Here is a 17,963-nt window from a genome sequence, read left to right as displayed (position 1 = left end):
ACATTGGAAGGCCTTTCATAGATTAGATAGATAGATAGATAGATAGATAGATAGATAGATAGATAGATAGATAGATAGATAGATAGATAGATAGATAGATAGATAGATAGATAGATAGATAGATAGATAGATAGATAGATAGATAGATAGATAGATAGATAGATAGATAGATAGATCCTTTATTATGCTAGCTAACTGCTAAATGACACTTCATGAATGGGGCTGAAACTCAAAAATAAAAAGCTTACAGCACTCAGTATTCCCAGGCAGTCTCCCATCTAGGTACTGACTGAGCCCAACCCTGCTTGGTTTCTGAGATCGGACGAGATCAGGCGTTCCGAAGGTGGTTTGGCCGTAAGCGAAAGAAGCTGGATTTAAAGGCCTGTTATAGCTAGTCAGCCAGCTATCTGAGTGCTAGCCAGCTATCTGGGCTGGAATTACATTGGTAGGCCTTTCATAGATAGATTAGATAGATAGATAGATAGATAGATAGATAGATAGATAGATAGATAGATAGATAGATAGATAGATAGATAGATAGATAGATAGATAGATAGATAGATAGATAGATAGATAGATAGATAGATAGATAGATAGATAGATACTTTATTATGCTAGCTAACAGCTAAATGACACTTCATGAATGGGGCTGAAACCAAAAAATAAAAAGCTTACAGCACTCAGTATTCCCAGGCGGTCTCCCATCTAGGTACTGACTGAGCCCAACCCTGCTTGGCTTCTGAGATCGGACGAGATCAGGCGTTCCCAAGGTGGTTTGGCCGTAAGCGAAAGAAGCTGGATTTAAAGGCCTGTTATAGCTAGTCAGCCAGCTATCTGAGTGCTAGCCAGCTATCTGGGCTGGATTTACATTGGAAGGCCTTTTATAGATAGATAGATAGATAGATAGATAGATAGATAGATAGATAGATAGATAGATAGATAGATAGATAGATAGATAGATAGATAGATAGATAGATAGATAGATAGATAGATAGATAGATAGATAGATAGATAGATAGATAGATACTTTATTATGCTAGCTAACAGCTAAATGACACTTCATGAATGGGGCTGAAACCAAAAAATAAAAAGCTTACAGCACTCAGTATTCCCAGGCGGTCTCCCATCTAGGTACTGACTGAGCCCAACCCTGCTTGGCTTCTGAGATCGGACGAGATCAGGCGTTCCCAAGGTGGTTTGGCCGTAAGCGAAAGAAGCTGGATTTAAAGGCCTGTTATAGCTAGTCAGCCAGCTATCTGAGTGCTAGTCAGCTATCTGGGCTGGATTTACATTGGAAGGCCTTTTATAGATAGATAGATAGATAGATAGATAGATAGATAGATAGATAGATAGATAGATAGATAGATAGATAGATAGATAGATAGATAGATAGATAGATAGATAGATAGATAGATAGATAGATAGATAGATAGATAGATAGATAGATAGATAGATAGATAGATAGATACTTTATTATGCTAGCTAACAGCTAAATGACACTTCATGAATGGGGCTGAAACCAAAAAATAAAAAGCTTACAGCACTCAGTATTCCCAGGCGGTCTCCCATCTAGGTACTGACTGAGCCCAACCCTGCTTGGCTTCTGAGATCGGACGAGATCAGGCGTTCCCAAGGTCGTTTGGCCGTAAGCGAAAGAAGCTGGATTTAAAGGCCTGTTATAGCTAGTCAGCCAGCTATCTGAGTGCTAGCCAGCTATCTGGGCTGGATTTACATTGGAAGGCCTTTTATAGATAGATAGATAGATAGATAGATAGATAGATAGATAGATAGATAGATAGATAGATAGATAGATAGATAGATAGATAGATAGATAGATAGATAGATAGATAGATAGATAGATAGATAGATAGATAGATAGATACTTTATTATGCTAGCTAACAGCTAAATGACACTTCATGAATGGGGCTGAAACCAAAAAATAAAAAGCTTACAGCACTCAGTATTCCCAGGCGGTCTCCCATCTAGGTACTGACTGAGCCCAACCCTGCTTGGCTTCTGAGATCGGACGAGATCAGGCGTTCCCAAGGTGGTTTGGCCGTAAGCGAAAGAAGCTGGATTTAAAGGCCTGTTATAGCTAGTCAGCCAGCTATCTGAGTGCTAGCCAGCTATCTGGGCTGGATTTACATTGGAAGGCCTTTTATAGATAGATAGATAGATAGATAGATAGATAGATAGATAGATAGATAGATAGATAGATAGATAGATAGATAGATAGATAGATAGATAGATAGATAGATAGATAGATAGATAGATAGATAGATAGATAGATAGATAGATAGATAGATAGATAGATAGATAGTTAGTTAGATAGATAGATAGATAGATAGATAGATAGATAGATAGATAGATAGATAGATAGATAGATAGATAGATAGATAGATAGATAGATAGATAGATAGATAGATAGATACTTTATTATGCTAGCTAACAGCTAAATGACACTTCATGAATGGGGCTGAAACCAAAAAATAAAAAGCTTACAGCACTCAGTATTCCCAGGCGGTCTCCCATCTAGGTACTGACTGAGCCCAACCCTGCTTGGCTTCTGAGATCGGACGAGATCAGGCGTTCCCAAGGTGGTTTGGCCGTAAGCGAAAGAAGCTGGATTTAAAGGCCTGTTATAGCTAGTCAGCCAGCTATCTGAGTGCTAGCCAGCTATCTGGGCTGGATTTACATTGGAAGGCCTTTTATAGATAGATAGATAGATAGATAGATAGATAGATAGATAGATAGATAGATAGATAGATAGATAGATAGATAGATAGATAGATAGATAGATAGATAGATAGATAGATAGATAGATAGATAGATAGATAGATAGATAGATACTTTATTATGCTAGCTAACAGCTAAATGACACTTCATGAATGGGGCTGAAACCAAAAAATAAAAAGCTTACAGCACTCAGTATTCCCAGGCGGTCTCCCATCTAGGTACTGACTGAGCCCAACCCTGCTTGGCTTCTGAGATCGGACGAGATCAGGCGTTCCCAAGGTGGTTTGGCCGTAAGCGAAAGAAGCTGGATTTAAAGGCCTGTTATAGCTAGTCAGCCAGCTATCTGAGTGCTAGCCAGCTATCTGGGCTGGATTTACATTGGAAGGCCTTTTATAGATAGATAGATAGATAGATAGATAGATAGATAGATAGATAGATAGATAGATAGATAGATAGATAGATAGATAGATAGATAGATAGATAGATAGATAGATAGATAGATAGATAGATAGATAGATAGATAGATAGTTAGTTAGATAGATAGATAGATAGATAGATAGATAGATAGATAGATAGATAGATAGATAGATAGATAGATAGATAGATAGATAGATACTTTATTATGCTAGCTAACAGCTAAATGACACTTCATGAATGGGGCTGAAACCAAAAAATAAAAAGCTTACAGCACTCAGTATTCCCAGGCGGTCTCCCATCTAGGTACTGACTGAGCCCAACCCTGCTTGGCTTCTGAGATCGGACGAGATCAGGCGTTCCCAAGGTGGTTTGGCCGTAAGCGAAAGAAGCTGGATTTAAAGGCCTGTTATAGCTAGTCAGCCAGCTATCTGAGTGCTAGCCAGCTATCTGGGCTGGATTTACATTGGAAGGCCTTTTATAGATAGATAGATAGATAGATAGATAGATAGATAGATAGATAGATAGATAGATAGATAGATAGATAGATAGATAGATAGATAGATAGATAGATAGATAGATAGATAGATAGATAGATAGATACTTTATTATGCTAGCTAACAGCTAAATGACACTTCATGAATGGGGCTGAAACCAAAAAATAAAAAGCTTACAGCACTCAGTATTCCCAGGCGGTCTCCCATCTAGGTACTGACTGAGCCCAACCCTGCTTGGCTTCTGAGATCGGACGAGATCAGGCGTTCCCAAGGTGGTTTGGCCGTAAGCGAAAGAAGCTGGATTTAAAGGCCTGTTATAGCTAGTCAGCCAGCTATCTGAGTGCTAGCCAGCTATCTGGGCTGGATTTACATTGGAAGGCCTTTTATAGATAGATAGATAGATAGATAGATAGATAGATAGATAGATAGATAGATAGATAGATAGATAGATAGATAGATAGATAGATAGATAGATAGATAGATAGATAGATAGATAGATAGATAGATAGATAGATAGATACTTTATTATGCTAGCTAACAGCTAAATGACACTTCATGAATGGGGCTGAAACCAAAAAATAAAAAGCTTACAGCACTCAGTATTCCCAGGCGGTCTCCCATCTAGGTACTGACTGAGCCCAACCCTGCTTGGCTTCTGAGATCGGACGAGATCAGGCGTTCCCAAGGTCGTTTGGCCGTAAGCGAAAGAAGCTGGATTTAAAGGCCTGTTATAGCTAGTCAGCCAGCTATCTGAGTGCTAGCCAGCTATCTGGGCTGGATTTACATTGGAAGGCCTTTTATAGATAGATAGATAGATAGATAGATAGATAGATAGATAGATAGATAGATAGATAGATAGATAGATAGATAGATAGATAGATAGATAGATAGATAGATAGATAGATAGATAGATAGATAGATACTTTATTATGCTAGCTAACAGCTAAATGACACTTCATGAATGGGGCTGAAACCAAAAAATAAAAAGCTTACAGCACTCAGTATTCCCAGGCGGTCTCCCATCTAGGTACTGACTGAGCCCAACCCTGCTTGGCTTCTGAGATCGGACGAGATCAGGCGTTCCCAAGGTGGTTTGGCCGTAAGCGAAAGAAGCTGGATTTAAAGGCCTGTTATAGCTAGTCAGCCAGCTATCTGAGTGCTAGCCAGCTATCTGGGCTGGATTTACATTGGAAGGCCTTTTATAGATAGATAGATAGATAGATAGATAGATAGATAGATAGATAGATAGATAGATAGATAGATAGATAGATAGATAGATAGATAGATAGATAGATAGATAGATAGATAGATAGATAGATAGATAGATAGATAGATAGATAGATAGATAGATAGATAGTTAGTTAGATAGATAGATAGATAGATAGATAGATAGATAGATAGATAGATAGATAGATAGATAGATAGATAGATAGATAGATAGATAGATACTTTATTATGCTAGCTAACAGCTAAATGACACTTCATGAATGGGGCTGAAACCAAAAAATAAAAAGCTTACAGCACTCAGTATTCCCAGGCGGTCTCCCATCTAGGTACTGACTGAGCCCAACCCTGCTTGGCTTCTGAGATCGGACGAGATCAGGCGTTCCCAAGGTGGTTTGGCCGTAAGCGAAAGAAGCTGGATTTAAAGGCCTGTTATAGCTAGTCAGCCAGCTATCTGAGTGCTAGCCAGCTATCTGGGCTGGATTTACATTGGAAGGCCTTTTATAGATAGATAGATAGATAGATAGATAGATAGATAGATAGATAGATAGATAGATAGATAGATAGATAGATAGATAGATAGATAGATAGATAGATAGATAGATAGATAGATAGATAGATAGATAGATAGATAGATAGATACTTTATTATGCTAGCTAACAGCTAAATGACACTTCATGAATGGGGCTGAAACCAAAAAATAAAAAGCTTACAGCACTCAGTATTCCCAGGCGGTCTCCCATCTAGGTACTGACTGAGCCCAACCCTGCTTGGCTTCTGAGATCGGACGAGATCAGGCGTTCCCAAGGTGGTTTGGCCGTAAGCGAAAGAAGCTGGATTTAAAGGCCTGTTATAGCTAGTCAGCCAGCTATCTGAGTGCTAGCCAGCTATCTGGGCTGGATTTACATTGGAAGGCCTTTTATAGATAGATAGATAGATAGATAGATAGATAGATAGATAGATAGATAGATAGATAGATAGATAGATAGATAGATAGATAGATAGATAGATAGATAGATAGATAGATAGATAGATAGATAGATAGATAGATAGATAGTTAGTTAGATAGATAGATAGATAGATAGATAGATAGATAGATAGATAGATAGATAGATAGATAGATAGATAGATAGATAGATAGATAGATAGATACTTTATTATGCTAGCTAACAGCTAAATGACACTTCATGAATGGGGCTGAAACCAAAAAATAAAAAGCTTACAGCACTCAGTATTCCCAGGCGGTCTCCCATCTAGGTACTGACTGAGCCCAACCCTGCTTGGCTTCTGAGATCGGACGAGATCAGGCGTTCCCAAGGTGGTTTGGCCGTAAGCGAAAGAAGCTGGATTTAAAGGCCTGTTATAGCTAGTCAGCCAGCTATCTGAGTGCTAGCCAGCTATCTGGGCTGGATTTACATTGGAAGGCCTTTTATAGATAGATAGATAGATAGATAGATAGATAGATAGATAGATAGATAGATAGATAGATAGATAGATAGATAGATAGATAGATAGATAGATAGATAGATAGATAGATAGATAGATAGATAGATAGATAGATAGATACTTTATTATGCTAGCTAACAGCTAAATGACACTTCATGAATGGGGCTGAAACCAAAAAATAAAAAGCTTACAGCACTCAGTATTCCCAGGCGGTCTCCCATCTAGGTACTGACTGAGCCCAACCCTGCTTGGCTTCTGAGATCGGACGAGATCAGGCGTTCCCAAGGTGGTTTGGCCGTAAGCGAAAGAAGCTGGATTTAAAGGCCTGTTATAGCTAGTCAGCCAGCTATCTGAGTGCTAGCCAGCTATCTGGGCTGGATTTACATTGGAAGGCCTTTTATAGATAGATAGATAGATAGATAGATAGATAGATAGATAGATAGATAGATAGATAGATAGATAGATAGATAGATAGATAGATAGATAGATAGATAGATAGATAGATAGATAGATAGATAGATAGATAGATAGATAGATAGATAGATAGATACTTTATTATGCTAGCTAACAGCTAAATGACACTTCATGAATGGGGCTGAAACCAAAAAATAAAAAGCTTACAGCACTCAGTATTCCCAGGCGGTCTCCCATCTAGGTACTGACTGAGCCCAACCCTGCTTGGCTTCTGAGATCGGACGAGATCAGGCGTTCCCAAGGTGGTTTGGCCGTAAGCGAAAGAAGCTGGATTTAAAGGCCTGTTATAGCTAGTCAGCCAGCTATCTGAGTGCTAGCCAGCTATCTGGGCTGGATTTACATTGGAAGGCCTTTTATAGATAGATAGATAGATAGATAGATAGATAGATAGATAGATAGATAGATAGATAGATAGATAGATAGATAGATAGATAGATAGATAGATAGATAGATAGATAGATAGATAGATAGATAGATAGATAGATAGATAGATAGATAGATAGATAGATAGATAGATACTTTATTATGCTAGCTAACAGCTAAATGACACTTCATGAATGGGGCTGAAACCAAAAAATAAAAAGCTTACAGCACTCAGTATTCCCAGGCGGTCTCCCATCTAGGTACTGACTGAGCCCAACCCTGCTTGGCTTCTGAGATCGGACGAGATCAGGCGTTCCCAAGGTGGTTTGGCCGTAAGCGAAAGAAGCTGGATTTAAAGGCCTGTTATAGCTAGTCAGCCAGCTATCTGAGTGCTAGCCAGCTATCTGGGCTGGAATTACATTGGAAGGCCTTTTATAGATAGATAGATAGATAGATAGATAGATAGATAGATAGATAGATAGATAGATAGATAGATAGATAGATAGATAGATAGATAGATAGATAGATAGATAGATAGATAGATAGATAGATAGATAGATAGATAGATACTTTATTATGCTAGCTAACAGCTAAATGACACTTCATGAATGGGGCTGAAACCAAAAAATAAAAAGCTTACAGCACTCAGTATTCCCAGGCGGTCTCCCATCTAGGTACTGACTGAGCCCAACCCTGCTTGGCTTCTGAGATCGGACGAGATCAGGCGTTCCCAAGGTGGTTTGGCCGTAAGCGAAAGAAGCTGGATTTAAAGGCCTGTTATAGCTAGTCAGCCAGCTATCTGAGTGCTAGCCAGCTATCTGGGCTGGATTTACATTGGAAGGCCTTTTATAGATAGATAGATAGATAGATAGATAGATAGATAGATAGATAGATAGATAGATAGATAGATAGATAGATAGATAGATAGATAGATAGATAGATAGATAGATAGATAGATAGATAGATAGATAGATAGATAGATAGATACTTTATTATGCTAGCTAACAGCTAAATGACACTTCATGAATGGGGCTGAAACCAAAAAATAAAAAGCTTACAGCACTCAGTATTCCCAGGCGGTCTCCCATCTAGGTACTGACTGAGCCCAACCCTGCTTGGCTTCTGAGATCGGACGAGATCAGGCGTTCCCAAGGTGGTTTGGCCGTAAGCGAAAGAAGCTGGATTTAAAGGCCTGTTATAGCTAGTCAGCCAGCTATCTGAGTGCTAGCCAGCTATCTGGGCTGGAATTACATTGGAAGGCCTTTTATAGATAGATAGATAGATAGATAGATAGATAGATAGATAGATAGATAGATAGATAGATAGATAGATAGATAGATAGATAGATAGATAGATAGATAGATAGATAGATAGATAGATAGATAGATAGATAGATAGATAGATAGATACTTTATTATGCTAGCTAACAGCTAAATGACACTTCATGAATGGGGCTGAAACCAAAAAATAAAAAGCTTACAGCACTCAGTATTCCCAGGCGGTCTCCCATCTAGGTACTGACTGAGCCCAACCCTGCTTGGCTTCTGAGATCGGATGAGATCAGGCGTTCCCAAGGTGGTTTGGCCGTAAGCGAAAGAAGCTGGATTTAAAGGCCTGTTATAGCTAGTCAGCCAGCTATCTGAGTGCTAGCCAGCTATCTGGGCTGGATTTACATTGGAAGGCCTTTTATAGATAGATAGATAGATAGATAGATAGATAGATAGATAGATAGATAGATAGATAGATAGATAGATAGATAGATAGATAGATAGATAGATAGATAGATAGATAGATAGATAGATAGATAGATAGATAGATAGATAGATAGATAGATACTTTATTATGCTAGCTAACAGCTAAATGACACTTCATGAATGGGGCTGAAACCAAAAAATAAAAAGCTTACAGCACTCAGTATTCCCAGGCGGTCTCCCATCTAGGTACTGACTGAGCCCAACCCTGCTTGGCTTCTGAGATCGGACGAGATCAGGCGTTCCCAAGGTGGTTTGGCCGTAAGCGAAAGAAGCTGGATTTAAAGGCCTGTTATAGCTAGTCAGCCAGCTATCTGAGTGCTAGCCAGCTATCTGGGCTGGATTTACATTGGAAGGCCTTTTATAGATAGATAGATAGATAGATAGATAGATAGATAGATAGATAGATAGATAGATAGATAGATAGATAGATAGATAGATAGATAGATAGATAGATAGATAGATAGATAGATAGATAGATAGATAGATAGATAGATAGATAGATAGATAGATAGATAGATAGATACTTTATTATGCTAGCTAACAGCTAAATGACACTTCATGAATGGGGCTGAAACCAAAAAATAAAAAGCTTACAGCACTCAGTATTCCCAGGCGGTCTCCCATCTAGGTACTGACTGAGCCCAACCCTGCTTGGCTTCTGAGATCGGACGAGATCAGGCGTTCCCAAGGTGGTTTGGCCGTAAGCGAAAGAAGCTGGATTTAAAGGCCTGTTATAGCTGGTCAGCCAGCTATCTGAGTGCTAGCCAGCTATCTGGGCTGGATTTACATTGGAAGGCCTTTTATAGATAGATAGATAGATAGATAGATAGATAGATAGATAGATAGATAGATAGATAGATAGATAGATAGATAGATAGATAGATAGATAGATAGATAGATAGATAGATAGATAGATAGATAGATAGATAGATAGATAGATAGATACTTTATTATGCTAGCTAACAGCTAAATGACACTTCATGAATGGGGCTGAAACCAAAAAATAAAAAGCTTACAGCACTCAGTATTCCCAGGCGGTCTCCCATCTAGGTACTGACTGAGCCCAACCCTGCTTGGCTTCTGAGATCGGACGAGATCAGGCGTTCCCAAGGTGGTTTGGCCGTAAGCGAAAGAAGCTGGATTTAAAGGCCTGTTATAGCTAGTCAGCCAGCTATCTGAGTGCTAGCCAGCTATCTGGGCTGGAATTACATTGGAAGGCCTTTTATAGATAGATAGATAGATAGATAGATAGATAGATAGATAGATAGATAGATAGATAGATAGATAGATAGATAGATAGATAGATAGATAGATAGATAGATAGATAGATAGATAGATAGATAGATAGATAGATAGATAGATAGATAGATAGATAGATAGATAGATACTTTATTATGCTAGCTAACAGCTAAATGACACTTCATGAATGGGGCTGAAACCAAAAAATAAAAAGCTTACAGCACTCAGTATTCCCAGGCGGTCTCCCATCTAGGTACTGACTGAGCCCAACCCTGCTTGGCTTCTGAGATCGGACGAGATCAGGCGTTCCCAAGGTGGTTTGGCCGTAAGCGAAAGAAGCTGGATTTAAAGGCCTGTTATAGCTAGTCAGCCAGCTATCTGAGTGCTAGCCAGCTATCTGGGCTGGATTTACATTGGAAGGCCTTTTATAGATAGATAGATAGATAGATAGATAGATAGATAGATAGATAGATAGATAGATAGATAGATAGATAGATAGATAGATAGATAGATAGATAGATAGATAGATAGATAGATAGATAGATAGATAGATAGATAGATAGATAGATAGATAGATAGATAGTTAGTTAGATAGATAGATAGATAGATAGATAGATAGATAGATAGATAGATAGATAGATAGATAGATAGATAGATAGATAGATAGATAGATAGATAGATAGATACTTTATTATGCTAGCTAACAGCTAAATGACACTTCATGAATGGGGCTGAAACCAAAAAATAAAAAGCTTACAGCACTCAGTATTCCCAGGCGGTCTCCCATCTAGGTACTGACTGAGCCCAACCCTGCTTGGCTTCTGAGATCGGACGAGATCAGGCGTTCCCAAGGTGGTTTGGCCGTAAGCGAAAGAAGCTGGATTTAAAGGCCTGTTATAGCTGGTCAGCCAGCTATCTGAGTGCTAGCCAGCTATCTGGGCTGGATTTACATTGGAAGGCCTTTTATAGATAGATAGATAGATAGATAGATAGATAGATAGATAGATAGATAGATAGATAGATAGATAGATAGATAGATAGATAGATAGATAGATAGATAGATAGATAGATAGATAGATAGATAGATAGATAGATAGATAGATAGATAGATACTTTATTATGCTAGCTAACAGCTAAATGACACTTCATGAATGGGGCTGAAACCAAAAAATAAAAAGCTTACAGCACTCAGTATTCCCAGGCGGTCTCCCATCTAGGTACTGACTGAGCCCAACCCTGCTTGGCTTCTGAGATCGGACGAGATCAGGCGTTCCCAAGGTGGTTTGGCCGTAAGCGAAAGAAGCTGGATTTAAAGGCCTGTTATAGCTAGTCAGCCAGCTATCTGAGTGCTAGCCAGCTATCTGGGCTGGAATTACATTGGAAGGCCTTTTATAGATAGATAGATAGATAGATAGATAGATAGATAGATAGATAGATAGATAGATAGATAGATAGATAGATAGATAGATAGATAGATAGATAGATAGATAGATAGATAGATAGATAGATAGATAGATAGATAGATAGATAGATAGATAGATAGATAGATAGATAGATAGATAGATAGATAGATAGATACTTTATTATGCTAGCTAACAGCTAAATGACACTTCATGAATGGGGCTGAAACCAAAAAATAAAAAGCTTACAGCACTCAGTATTCCCAGGCGGTCTCCCATCTAGGTACTGACTGAGCCCAACCCTGCTTGGCTTCTGAGATCGGACGAGATCAGGCGTTCCCAAGGTGGTTTGGCCGTAAGCGAAAGAAGCTGGATTTAAAGGCCTGTTATAGCTAGTCAGCCAGCTATCTGAGTGCTAGCCAGCTATCTGGGCTGGATTTACATTGGAAGGCCTTTTATAGATAGATAGATAGATAGATAGATAGATAGATAGATAGATAGATAGATAGATAGATAGATAGATAGATAGATAGATAGATAGATAGATAGATAGATAGATAGATAGATAGATAGATAGATAGATAGATAGTTAGTTAGATAGATAGATAGATAGATAGATAGATAGATAGATAGATAGATAGATAGATAGATAGATAGATAGATAGATAGATACTTTATTATGCTAGCTAACAGCTAAATGACACTTCATGAATGGGGCTGAAACCAAAAAATAAAAAGCTTACAGCACTCAGTATTCCCAGGCGGTCTCCCATCTAGGTACTGACTGAGCCCAACCCTGCTTGGCTTCTGAGATCGGACGAGATCAGGCGTTCCCAAGGTGGTTTGGCCGTAAGCGAAAGAAGCTGGATTTAAAGGCCTGTTATAGCTAGTCAGCCAGCTATCTGAGTGCTAGCCAGCTATCTGGGCTGGATTTACATTGGAAGGCCTTTTATAGATAGATAGATAGATAGATAGATAGATAGATAGATAGATAGATAGATAGATAGATAGATAGATAGATAGATAGATAGATAGATAGATAGATAGATAGATAGATAGATAGATAGATAGATAGATAGATAGATAGATAGTTAGTTAGATAGATAGATAGATAGATAGATAGATAGATAGATAGATAGATAGATAGATAGATAGATAGATAGATAGATAGATAGATAGATAGATAGATAGATAGATAGATAGATACTTTATTATGCTAGCTAACAGCTAAATGACACTTCATGAATGGGGCTGAAACCAAAAAATAAAAAGCTTACAGCACTCAGTATTCCCAGGCGGTCTCCCATCTAGGTACTGACTGAGCCCAACCCTGCTTGGCTTCTGAGATCGGACGAGATCAGGCGTTCCCAAGGTGGTTTGGCCGTAAGCGAAAGAAACTGGATTTAAAGGCCTGTTATAGCTAGTCAGCCAGCTATCTGAGTGCTAGCCAGCTATCTGGGCTGGATTTACATTGGAAGGCCTTTTATAGATAGATAGATAGATAGATAGATAGATAGATAGATAGATAGATAGATAGATAGATAGATAGATAGATAGATAGATAGATAGATAGATAGATAGATAGATAGATAGATAGATAGATAGATAGATAGATAGATACTTTATTATGCTAGCTAACAGCTAAATGACACTTCATGAATGGGGCTGAAACAAAAAAAAAAAAGCTTACAGCACTCAGTATTCCCAGGCGGTCTCCCATCTAGGTACTGACTGAGCCCAACCCTGCTTGGCTTCTGAGATCGGACGAGATCAGGCGTTCCCAAGGTGGTTTGGCCGTAAGCGAAAGAAGCTGGATTTAAAGGCCTGTTATAGCTAGTCAGCCAGCTATCTGAGTGCTAGCCAGCTATCTGGGCTGGATTTACATTGGAAGGCCTTTTATAGATAGATAGATAGATAGATAGATAGATAGATAGATAGATAGATAGATAGATAGATAGATAGATAGATAGATAGATAGATAGATAGATAGATAGATAGATAGATAGATAGATAGATAGATAGATAGATAGATAGATAGATAGATAGATAGATACTTTATTATGCTAGCTAACAGCTAAATGACACTTCATGAATGGGGCTGAAACCAAAAAATAAAAAGCTTACAGCACTCAGTATTCCCAGGCGGTCTCCCATCTAGGTACTGACTGAGCCCAACCCTGCTTGGCTTCTGAGATCGGACGAGATCAGGCGTTCCCAAGGTGGTTTGGCCGTAAGCGAAAGAAGCTGGATTTAAAGGCCTGTTATAGCTAGTCAGCCAGCTATCTGAGTGCTAGCCAGCTATCTGGGCTGGATTTACATTGGAAGGCCTTTTATAGATAGATAGATAGATAGATAGATAGATAGATAGATAGATAGATAGATAGATAGATAGATAGATAGATAGATAGATAGATAGATAGATAGATAGATAGATAGATAGATAGATAGATAGATAGATAGATAGATAGATAGATAGATAGTTAGTTAGATAGATAGATAGATAGATAGATAGATAGATAGATAGATAGATAGATAGATAGATAGATAGATAGATAGATAGATAGATACTTTATTATGCTAGCTAACAGCTAAATGACACTTCATGAATGGGGCTGAAACCAAAAAATAAAAAGCTTACAGCACTCAGTATTCCCAGGCGGTCTCCCATCTAGGTACTGACTGAGCCCAACCCTGCTTGGCTTCTGAGATCGGACGAGATCAGGCGTTCCCAAGGTGGTTTGGCCGTAAGCGAAAGAAGCTGGATTTAAAGGCCTGTTATAGCTAGTCAGCCAGCTATCTGAGTGCTAGCCAGCTATCTGGGCTGGATTTACATTGGAAGGCCTTTTATAGATAGATAGATAGATAGATAGATAGATAGATAGATAGATAGATAGATAGATAGATAGATAGATAGATAGATAGATAGATAGATAGATAGATAGATAGATAGATAGATAGATAGATAGATAGATAGATAGATAGTTAGTTAGATAGATAGATAGATAGATAGATAGATAGATAGATAGATAGATAGATAGATAGATAGATAGATAGATAGATAGATAGATAGATAGATAGATACTTTATTATGCTAGCTAACAGCTAAATGACACTTCATGAATGGGGCTGAAACCAAAAAATAAAAAGCTTACAGCACTCAGTATTCCCAGGCGGTCTCCCATCTAGGTACTGACTGAGCCCAACCCTGCTTGGCTTCTGAGATCGGACGAGATCAGGCGTTCCCAAGGTGGTTTGGCCGTAAGCGAAAGAAGCTGGATTTAAAGGCCTGTTATAGCTAGTCAGCCAGCTATCTGAGTGCTAGCCAGCTATCTGGGCTGGATTTACATTGGAAGGCCTTTTATAGATAGATAGATAGATAGATAGATAGATAGATAGATAGATAGATAGATAGATAGATAGATAGATAGATAGATAGATAGATAGATAGATAGATAGATAGATAGATAGATAGATAGATAGATAGATAGATAGATAGATACTTTATTATGCTAGCTAACAGCTAAATGACACTTCATGAATGGGGCTGAAACCAAAAAATAAAAAGCTTACAGCACTCAGTATTCCCAGGCGGTCTCCCATCTAGGTACTGACTGAGCCCAACCCTGCTTGGCTTCTGAGATCGGACGAGATCAGGCGTTCCCAAGGTGGTTTGGCCGTAAGCGAAAGAAGCTGGATTTAAAGGCCTGTTATAGCTAGTCAGCCAGCTATCTGAGTGCTAGCCAGCTATCTGGGCTGGATTTACATTGGAAGGCCTTTTATAGATAGATAGATAGATAGATAGATAGATAGATAGATAGATAGATAGATAGATAGATAGATAGATAGATAGATAGATAGATAGATAGATAGATAGATAGATAGATAGATAGATAGATAGATAGATAGATAGATAGATAGATACTTTATTATGCTAGCTAACAGCTAAATGACACTTCATGAATGGGGCTGAAACCAAAAAATAAAAAGCTTACAGCACTCAGTATTCCCAGGCGGTCTCCCATCTAGGTACTGACTGAGCCCAACCCTGCTTGGCTTCTGAGATCGGACGAGATCAGGCGTTCCCAAGGTGGTTTGGCCGTAAGCGAAAGAAGCTGGATTTAAAGGCCTGTTATAGCTAGTCAGCCAGCTATCTGAGTGCTAGCCAGCTATCTGGGCTGGATTTACATTGGAAGGCCTTTTATAGATAGATAGATAGATAGATAGATAGATAGATAGATAGATAGATAGATAGATAGATAGATAGATAGATAGATAGATAGATAGATAGATAGATAGATAGATAGATAGATAGATAGATAGATAGATAGATAGATAGATAGTTAGATAGATAGATAGATAGATAGATAGATAGATAGATAGATAGATAGATAGATAGATAGATAGATAGATAGATAGATAGATAGATAGATAGATACTTTATTATGCTAGCTAACAGCTAAATGACACTTCATGAATGGGGCTGAAACCAAAAAATAAAAAGCTTACAGCACTCAGTATTCCCAGGCGGTCTCCCATCTAGGTACTGACTGAGCCCAACCCTGCTTGGCTTCTGAGATCGGACGAGATCAGGCGTTCCCAAGGTGGTTTGGCCGTAAGCGAAAGAAGCTGGATTTAAAGGCCTGTTATAGCTAGTCAGCCAGCTATCTGAGTGCTAGCCAGCTATCTGGGCTGGATTTACATTGGAAGGCCTTTTATAGATAGATAGATAGATAGATAGATAGATAGATAGATAGATAGATAGATAGATAGATAGATAGATAGATAGATAGATAGATAGATAGATAGATAGATAGATAGATAGATAGATAGATAGATAGATAGATAGATAGATACTTTATTATGCTAGCTAACAGCTAAATGACACTTCATGAATGGGGCTGAAACCAAAAAATAAAAAGCTTACAGCACTCAGTATTCCCAGGCGGTCTCCCATCTAGGTACTGACTGAGCCCAACCCTGCTTGGCTTCTGAGATCGGACGAGATCAGGCGTTCCCAAGGTGGTTTGGCCGTAAGCGAAAGAAGCTGGATTTAAAGGCCTGTTATAGCTAGTCAGCCAGCTATCTGAGTGCTAGCCAGCTATCTGGGCTGGATTTACATTGGAAGGCCTTTTATAGATAGATAGATAGATAGATAGATAGATAGATAGATAGATAGATAGATAGATAGATAGATAGATAGATAGATAGATAGATAGATAGATAGATAGATAGATAGATAGATAGATAGATAGATAGATAGATACTTTATTATGCTAGCTAACAGCTAAATGACACTTCATGAATGGGGCTGAAACCAAAAAATAAAAAGCTTACAGCACTCAGTATTCCCAGGCGGTCTCCCATCTAGGTACTGACTGAGCCCAACCCTGCTTGGCTTCTGAGATCGGACGAGATCAGGCGTTCCCAAGGTGGTTTGGCCGTAAGCGAAAGAAGCTGGATTTAAAGGCCTGTTATAGCTAGTCAGCCAGCTATCTGAGTGCTAGCCAGCTATCTGGGCTGGATTTACATTGGAAGGCCTTTTATAGATAGATAGATAGATAGATAGATAGATAGATAGATAGATAGATAGATAGATAGATAGATAGATAGATAGATAGATAGATAGATAGATAGATAGATAGATAGATAGATAGATAGATAGATAGATAGATACTTTATTATGCTAGCTAACAGCTAAATGACACTTCATGAATGGGGCTGAAACCAAAAAATAAAAAGCTTACAGCACTCAGTATTCCCAGGCGGTCTCCCATCTAGGTACTGACTGAGCCCAACCCTGCTTGGCTTCTGAGATCGGACGAGATCAGGCGTTCCCAAGGTGGTTTGGCCGTAAGCGAAAGAAGCTGGATTTAAAGGCCTGTTATAGCTAGTCAGCCAGCTATCTGAGTGCTAGCCAGCTATCTGGGCTGGATTTACATTGGAAGGCCTTTTATAGATAGATAGATAGATAGATAGATAGATAGATAGATAGATAGATAGATAGATAGATAGATAGATAGATAGATAGATAGATAGATAGATAGATAGATAGATAGATAGATAGATAGATAGATAGATAGATAGATAGATACTTTATTATGCTAGCTAACAGCTAAATGACACTTCATGAATGGGGCTGAAACCAAAAAATAAAAAGCTTACAGCACTCAGTATTCCCAGGCGGTCTCCCATCTAGGTACTGACTGAGCCCAACCCTGCTTGGCTTCTGAGATCGGACGAGATCAGGCGTTCCCAAGGTGGTTTGGCCGTAAGCGAAAGAAGCTGGATTTAAAGGCCTGTTATAGCTAGTCAGCCAGCTATCTGAGTGCTAGCCAGCTATCTGGGCTGGATTTACATTGGAAGGCCTTTTATAGATAGATAGATAGATAGATAGATAGATAGATAGATAGATAGA

At 38.7% G+C, this 17,963-nt stretch overlaps 39 non-coding genes and 1 pseudogene across 39 annotated transcripts; all 40 read right to left on the bottom strand.

Annotated features, from left to right (window-relative positions):
• Positions 1–241: 241 nt before the first annotated feature.
• LOC134315489 (5S ribosomal RNA) lies at positions 242–360 on the bottom strand (annotated as a pseudogene).
• A 308-nt stretch (positions 361–668) lies between these two features.
• On the bottom strand, positions 669–787 carry LOC134315566 (5S ribosomal RNA). Its single transcript, XR_010012635.1, has one exon. It is a non-coding gene; the product is annotated as a 5S ribosomal RNA (ribosomal RNA).
• Positions 788–1,090: 303 nt separating this feature from the next.
• Positions 1,091–1,209, bottom strand: LOC134315565 (5S ribosomal RNA). Its single transcript, XR_010012634.1, has one exon. It is a non-coding gene; the product is annotated as a 5S ribosomal RNA (ribosomal RNA).
• Positions 1,210–1,532: 323 nt separating this feature from the next.
• Positions 1,533–1,651, bottom strand: LOC134315335 (5S ribosomal RNA). Its single transcript, XR_010012488.1, has one exon. It is a non-coding gene; the product is annotated as a 5S ribosomal RNA (ribosomal RNA).
• Positions 1,652–1,946: 295 nt separating this feature from the next.
• On the bottom strand, positions 1,947–2,065 carry LOC134315564 (5S ribosomal RNA). Its single transcript, XR_010012633.1, has one exon. It is a non-coding gene; the product is annotated as a 5S ribosomal RNA (ribosomal RNA).
• Positions 2,066–2,496: 431 nt separating this feature from the next.
• On the bottom strand, positions 2,497–2,615 carry LOC134315563 (5S ribosomal RNA). The gene has a single exon (XR_010012632.1). It is a non-coding gene; the product is annotated as a 5S ribosomal RNA (ribosomal RNA).
• A 299-nt stretch (positions 2,616–2,914) lies between these two features.
• On the bottom strand, positions 2,915–3,033 carry LOC134315562 (5S ribosomal RNA). The gene has a single exon (XR_010012631.1). It is a non-coding gene; the product is annotated as a 5S ribosomal RNA (ribosomal RNA).
• Positions 3,034–3,416: 383 nt separating this feature from the next.
• LOC134315561 (5S ribosomal RNA) lies at positions 3,417–3,535 on the bottom strand. Its single transcript, XR_010012630.1, has one exon. It is a non-coding gene; the product is annotated as a 5S ribosomal RNA (ribosomal RNA).
• A 283-nt stretch (positions 3,536–3,818) lies between these two features.
• Positions 3,819–3,937, bottom strand: LOC134315560 (5S ribosomal RNA). Its single transcript, XR_010012629.1, has one exon. It is a non-coding gene; the product is annotated as a 5S ribosomal RNA (ribosomal RNA).
• A 295-nt stretch (positions 3,938–4,232) lies between these two features.
• On the bottom strand, positions 4,233–4,351 carry LOC134315334 (5S ribosomal RNA). Its single transcript, XR_010012487.1, has one exon. It is a non-coding gene; the product is annotated as a 5S ribosomal RNA (ribosomal RNA).
• Positions 4,352–4,634: 283 nt separating this feature from the next.
• LOC134315559 (5S ribosomal RNA) lies at positions 4,635–4,753 on the bottom strand. Its single transcript, XR_010012628.1, has one exon. It is a non-coding gene; the product is annotated as a 5S ribosomal RNA (ribosomal RNA).
• A 407-nt stretch (positions 4,754–5,160) lies between these two features.
• LOC134315558 (5S ribosomal RNA) lies at positions 5,161–5,279 on the bottom strand. Its single transcript, XR_010012627.1, has one exon. It is a non-coding gene; the product is annotated as a 5S ribosomal RNA (ribosomal RNA).
• Positions 5,280–5,578: 299 nt separating this feature from the next.
• LOC134315557 (5S ribosomal RNA) lies at positions 5,579–5,697 on the bottom strand. The gene has a single exon (XR_010012626.1). It is a non-coding gene; the product is annotated as a 5S ribosomal RNA (ribosomal RNA).
• Positions 5,698–6,088: 391 nt separating this feature from the next.
• On the bottom strand, positions 6,089–6,207 carry LOC134315555 (5S ribosomal RNA). The gene has a single exon (XR_010012624.1). It is a non-coding gene; the product is annotated as a 5S ribosomal RNA (ribosomal RNA).
• A 295-nt stretch (positions 6,208–6,502) lies between these two features.
• On the bottom strand, positions 6,503–6,621 carry LOC134315554 (5S ribosomal RNA). The gene has a single exon (XR_010012623.1). It is a non-coding gene; the product is annotated as a 5S ribosomal RNA (ribosomal RNA).
• Positions 6,622–6,932: 311 nt separating this feature from the next.
• On the bottom strand, positions 6,933–7,051 carry LOC134315553 (5S ribosomal RNA). The gene has a single exon (XR_010012622.1). It is a non-coding gene; the product is annotated as a 5S ribosomal RNA (ribosomal RNA).
• A 323-nt stretch (positions 7,052–7,374) lies between these two features.
• On the bottom strand, positions 7,375–7,493 carry LOC134315552 (5S ribosomal RNA). Its single transcript, XR_010012621.1, has one exon. It is a non-coding gene; the product is annotated as a 5S ribosomal RNA (ribosomal RNA).
• Positions 7,494–7,788: 295 nt separating this feature from the next.
• On the bottom strand, positions 7,789–7,907 carry LOC134315551 (5S ribosomal RNA). The gene has a single exon (XR_010012620.1). It is a non-coding gene; the product is annotated as a 5S ribosomal RNA (ribosomal RNA).
• Positions 7,908–8,206: 299 nt separating this feature from the next.
• LOC134315550 (5S ribosomal RNA) lies at positions 8,207–8,325 on the bottom strand. Its single transcript, XR_010012619.1, has one exon. It is a non-coding gene; the product is annotated as a 5S ribosomal RNA (ribosomal RNA).
• Positions 8,326–8,628: 303 nt separating this feature from the next.
• LOC134315947 (5S ribosomal RNA) lies at positions 8,629–8,747 on the bottom strand. Its single transcript, XR_010012999.1, has one exon. It is a non-coding gene; the product is annotated as a 5S ribosomal RNA (ribosomal RNA).
• Positions 8,748–9,054: 307 nt separating this feature from the next.
• LOC134315549 (5S ribosomal RNA) lies at positions 9,055–9,173 on the bottom strand. Its single transcript, XR_010012618.1, has one exon. It is a non-coding gene; the product is annotated as a 5S ribosomal RNA (ribosomal RNA).
• Positions 9,174–9,496: 323 nt separating this feature from the next.
• Positions 9,497–9,615, bottom strand: LOC134315548 (5S ribosomal RNA). The gene has a single exon (XR_010012617.1). It is a non-coding gene; the product is annotated as a 5S ribosomal RNA (ribosomal RNA).
• Positions 9,616–9,918: 303 nt separating this feature from the next.
• LOC134315547 (5S ribosomal RNA) lies at positions 9,919–10,037 on the bottom strand. The gene has a single exon (XR_010012616.1). It is a non-coding gene; the product is annotated as a 5S ribosomal RNA (ribosomal RNA).
• Positions 10,038–10,360: 323 nt separating this feature from the next.
• Positions 10,361–10,479, bottom strand: LOC134315546 (5S ribosomal RNA). Its single transcript, XR_010012615.1, has one exon. It is a non-coding gene; the product is annotated as a 5S ribosomal RNA (ribosomal RNA).
• Positions 10,480–10,898: 419 nt separating this feature from the next.
• Positions 10,899–11,017, bottom strand: LOC134315544 (5S ribosomal RNA). The gene has a single exon (XR_010012613.1). It is a non-coding gene; the product is annotated as a 5S ribosomal RNA (ribosomal RNA).
• Positions 11,018–11,324: 307 nt separating this feature from the next.
• LOC134315543 (5S ribosomal RNA) lies at positions 11,325–11,443 on the bottom strand. Its single transcript, XR_010012612.1, has one exon. It is a non-coding gene; the product is annotated as a 5S ribosomal RNA (ribosomal RNA).
• Positions 11,444–11,790: 347 nt separating this feature from the next.
• LOC134315541 (5S ribosomal RNA) lies at positions 11,791–11,909 on the bottom strand. Its single transcript, XR_010012611.1, has one exon. It is a non-coding gene; the product is annotated as a 5S ribosomal RNA (ribosomal RNA).
• A 375-nt stretch (positions 11,910–12,284) lies between these two features.
• LOC134315540 (5S ribosomal RNA) lies at positions 12,285–12,403 on the bottom strand. Its single transcript, XR_010012610.1, has one exon. It is a non-coding gene; the product is annotated as a 5S ribosomal RNA (ribosomal RNA).
• A 415-nt stretch (positions 12,404–12,818) lies between these two features.
• Positions 12,819–12,937, bottom strand: LOC134315539 (5S ribosomal RNA). The gene has a single exon (XR_010012609.1). It is a non-coding gene; the product is annotated as a 5S ribosomal RNA (ribosomal RNA).
• Positions 12,938–13,231: 294 nt separating this feature from the next.
• LOC134315538 (5S ribosomal RNA) lies at positions 13,232–13,350 on the bottom strand. The gene has a single exon (XR_010012608.1). It is a non-coding gene; the product is annotated as a 5S ribosomal RNA (ribosomal RNA).
• Positions 13,351–13,665: 315 nt separating this feature from the next.
• LOC134315537 (5S ribosomal RNA) lies at positions 13,666–13,784 on the bottom strand. The gene has a single exon (XR_010012607.1). It is a non-coding gene; the product is annotated as a 5S ribosomal RNA (ribosomal RNA).
• A 395-nt stretch (positions 13,785–14,179) lies between these two features.
• On the bottom strand, positions 14,180–14,298 carry LOC134315536 (5S ribosomal RNA). Its single transcript, XR_010012606.1, has one exon. It is a non-coding gene; the product is annotated as a 5S ribosomal RNA (ribosomal RNA).
• A 395-nt stretch (positions 14,299–14,693) lies between these two features.
• On the bottom strand, positions 14,694–14,812 carry LOC134315535 (5S ribosomal RNA). Its single transcript, XR_010012605.1, has one exon. It is a non-coding gene; the product is annotated as a 5S ribosomal RNA (ribosomal RNA).
• A 299-nt stretch (positions 14,813–15,111) lies between these two features.
• Positions 15,112–15,230, bottom strand: LOC134315534 (5S ribosomal RNA). Its single transcript, XR_010012604.1, has one exon. It is a non-coding gene; the product is annotated as a 5S ribosomal RNA (ribosomal RNA).
• Positions 15,231–15,533: 303 nt separating this feature from the next.
• LOC134315532 (5S ribosomal RNA) lies at positions 15,534–15,652 on the bottom strand. Its single transcript, XR_010012602.1, has one exon. It is a non-coding gene; the product is annotated as a 5S ribosomal RNA (ribosomal RNA).
• A 395-nt stretch (positions 15,653–16,047) lies between these two features.
• Positions 16,048–16,166, bottom strand: LOC134315531 (5S ribosomal RNA). Its single transcript, XR_010012601.1, has one exon. It is a non-coding gene; the product is annotated as a 5S ribosomal RNA (ribosomal RNA).
• A 299-nt stretch (positions 16,167–16,465) lies between these two features.
• Positions 16,466–16,584, bottom strand: LOC134315530 (5S ribosomal RNA). The gene has a single exon (XR_010012600.1). It is a non-coding gene; the product is annotated as a 5S ribosomal RNA (ribosomal RNA).
• A 291-nt stretch (positions 16,585–16,875) lies between these two features.
• On the bottom strand, positions 16,876–16,994 carry LOC134315529 (5S ribosomal RNA). The gene has a single exon (XR_010012599.1). It is a non-coding gene; the product is annotated as a 5S ribosomal RNA (ribosomal RNA).
• Positions 16,995–17,285: 291 nt separating this feature from the next.
• On the bottom strand, positions 17,286–17,404 carry LOC134315528 (5S ribosomal RNA). Its single transcript, XR_010012598.1, has one exon. It is a non-coding gene; the product is annotated as a 5S ribosomal RNA (ribosomal RNA).
• Positions 17,405–17,703: 299 nt separating this feature from the next.
• On the bottom strand, positions 17,704–17,822 carry LOC134315527 (5S ribosomal RNA). Its single transcript, XR_010012597.1, has one exon. It is a non-coding gene; the product is annotated as a 5S ribosomal RNA (ribosomal RNA).
• Between the last annotated feature and the right edge of the window lie 141 nt (positions 17,823–17,963).

Source organism: Trichomycterus rosablanca, chromosome 5 (assembly GCF_030014385.1).
Source record: "Trichomycterus rosablanca isolate fTriRos1 chromosome 5, fTriRos1.hap1, whole genome shotgun sequence".
In the NCBI taxonomy this organism is placed as follows: Eukaryota; Metazoa; Chordata; class Actinopteri; order Siluriformes; family Trichomycteridae; genus Trichomycterus; species Trichomycterus rosablanca.
This window is presented reverse-complemented; position numbering and strand designations above follow the sequence as displayed.